Source organism: Octopus sinensis, linkage group LG2 (assembly GCF_006345805.1).
Source record: "Octopus sinensis linkage group LG2, ASM634580v1, whole genome shotgun sequence".
Lineage (NCBI taxonomy): Eukaryota > Metazoa > Mollusca > Cephalopoda > Octopoda > Octopodidae > Octopus > Octopus sinensis.
In genome coordinates this window covers 159,716,335-159,719,544 of record NC_042998.1, presented here as the reverse complement: position 1 = coordinate 159,719,544, position 3,210 = coordinate 159,716,335, and positions in this window count along the sequence as shown.

The window sequence follows — 3,210 nt, the reverse complement described above, 5'->3', positions numbered from 1 at the left end:
CTTCAGAGAACCTAATATACTTACTAACCTGCTCCGGGTGTCAAGAGCAGTACATAGGCCAAACAAAAAATAGTTTGCGTAAAAGAATGTCCCTGCACAAATCCCAGATAAAAATTCCCCAAAACAGAAAAATAGCTTTCAGCCAACACATAGATACTTGCGCCAACAACAAAACACCAGGCTTCAGGATTTTCCCCCTCTACCAATTTAGGGACGATACAACCTCGAGACAACGAATAAGTAAAGAAACTCTCTTTATTACAAAATACAGGCCACTTCTTAACGGGTCTACGACAAACGATTAATATACCTCAACTTTAGAATAGAAGAAATACACACACAAATATTACATTCCAAAGAATCCATTACAAATCAGCCCCAATCACAGCTATAATCCATAACGTGCCAACTTCAAGTCATACAACACCTCACTACTTTCACCCATTCATATTCTCCCTTCTCTTTTTTTTTCTTCTTCTTCCTCTTCTTCTTCATCATCATCATTATCATCATCATCGTCGTCATCATCATCACCATCATCATCATCATCTTCTTCTCCTTCTCCTTCTTCTTCTTCTTCATCATCATCATCATCATCAACATCGTCATCTTCTTCTTCTCTTCTCTTCTTCTTCTCGTCTCCACCTTCTACCTCTTAACTTTATCACTAATGCTTTTTAGTATAACACCTACGCAAATTCCATAAACAAACCTTTCAATAGAAATATTCTCCTGAATTGAACTGCAACTGCTAGCCGCCACTGACCATTCAAAATACGACCATCAAGGCACTCCCAAATTTTTCCACCCCCTCTCCTCATCAACCTTCTTCTTCTTCTACCCTACCAAGAATTCACAACCGCCTGGAACACACAAGTGCAAACAAGGGAGACAGAGAAAGGCAGAATGCCACTTATATTTGAACACTATACAAATATTCCTTTAAAAAAACTTTTCTTTTAATTTTTCTAAAATTAATTATTTAATCGTTACAGTTGAAAAGGTCTCAAAATGACCGAAACCGGTACTGAAATGTTCTTTATAAAATTATTTTAGCATTTTCTATTTTGACTTGTTTTTTCATATATATCAACTCGTGTGTTCCTTTTCACCCTTATACATATATATATATATATATATATATATATAATATATATACAGTAAAAAAATGTGGAAGACCCAATTGCGGGATATGCGACTATCTAATTGAGGGATCAGTTCTCCTTCAAGCAGGGACAACGGTTTACAGTGAAAAGCAACTTCACATGTGCTTCGGAGAACCTAATATACTCACTAACCTGCTCCGGGTGTCAAGCAGTACATAGGCCAAAAAAAAAATGGTTTGCGTAAACGAATGGCCCTGCACAGATCCCAGATAAAAATTCCCCAAAACAGAAAAATAGCTTTTAGCCAACACATAGATACTTGCGCCAACAAAAAAACACCAAACTTCAGAATTTTCCCCCTCTACCAATTTAGGGACGATACAACCTCGAGACAACGAATAAGTAAAGAAAATCTCTTTATTACAAAATACAAGCCACTTCTAAACGGGTCTACGACAAACAATTAATATACCTCAACTTTAGAATAAAAGAAAAAAATATATATACACACACAAATATTACACTCCATAGAATCCATTACTAATCAGCCCCTTCATAGCTATACTTACACCCATTCATATTCCCCCTTCTCTGTTTTTTTTCTTCTTCTTCTTCTTCCTCTTCTTCTTCATCATCATCATTATCATCATCATCGTCGTCATCATCATCACCACCATCATCACCACCATCTTCTCCTTCTCCTCCTTCTTCTTCATCATCATCATTATCATCATCATCGTCGTCATAATCATCACCACCACCACCATCATCGTCATCTTCTCCTTCTCCTTCTCCTTCTTCTTCTTCTTCTTCTACTTCTCCACCCCTACCCCTTAACTTTGTCAATAATGTTTTTTAGTATAACACCTACGCTAATTCTATAAACCTACGCTAATTCTATAAACAAGCCTGTCAATATAAATATTCTCCTGAATTGAACTGAGACTGCCAGCCGCCACTGACCATTCAAAATACAACCATCAGGGCACTCCCAGATTCTCCCATCCCCCTTTCCCCACCAGCCTTCTTCCTCTACTACCCTTCCAAGAACTCACAACGACCTCCGACACACAAGTGCAAACTAGGGAGTCAGAGAAAGGCAGAATGCCACTTAAATCTGAACACTACTATAGAAATATTCTTTTAAAAAAACTTTTCTTCTAATTTTTCTAAATTTAATTATTTAATCGTTACAGTTGAAAAGGTCTCAAAATGACCGAAACCGGTACTGAAATGTTCACTATAAAATTATTTTAGCATTTTCTATTTTTGACTTGTTTTTTCATATATATCAACTCGTGTGTTCCTTTTCACCCTTATACATATATATATATATATATATATATATACATACACACCAGTGGTGTGCGGTGACTTCTGAGCTTGGTCATGCAATAAAATTCTTGGCACACATGGCGGAGACATAACCTCGCCCTCCCCCATCCTTAAAAAAAATTTTTTTTATGGAAACCCACATTTTCAGCAATGCAGATTCCAGTTCGGAAAAAAAATTGTTTGTAAAATTTCAATTTTGCAAAAAAAAAAAGAATTTGCCTCAATCCCCCTCCTCTCCTGATTCTACGGCCTTCAAGCAGGCTATCCACATGCTAGAAACAACAGCCAAATCTCACAGGAATTTGTTGGGTGAAAAAAGTGTGATAAAATAATGAAAGAAATATGTAATCAATCTACTCACCTTTCTGCAACGATTTCTTTCAGAGAAATATCCCGCAGTAAAATGAGGTATACTGTGACAAAGTTGTAAAAAAGAGTTTATTGGACGTTTGACTTATTTCTGTACACATATTTTTTGTAACTTTCAAGTTTCATTTTGTAGATAAAATACTTTCAGTTGCAAAAAAGACTTTGTTGGAGATTTGGTTGTTATTTCTGCTCTCATATTTTTGTAACTTTCAATTTTCATTTTGTAGAAAAAAAAACACTTTCAGTTGTAAAAAAAAATAAGCCTCAAAAATAAAAACAATGAACACTTTAATTTCACTTTGTCACAGTATACCTCATATTACTGCAATTGTGAATTGTAAATCAGTTTCAACAAAATGGAAAGATAATTTTAATAAATCAATGAAAGGTTAATTTGCTA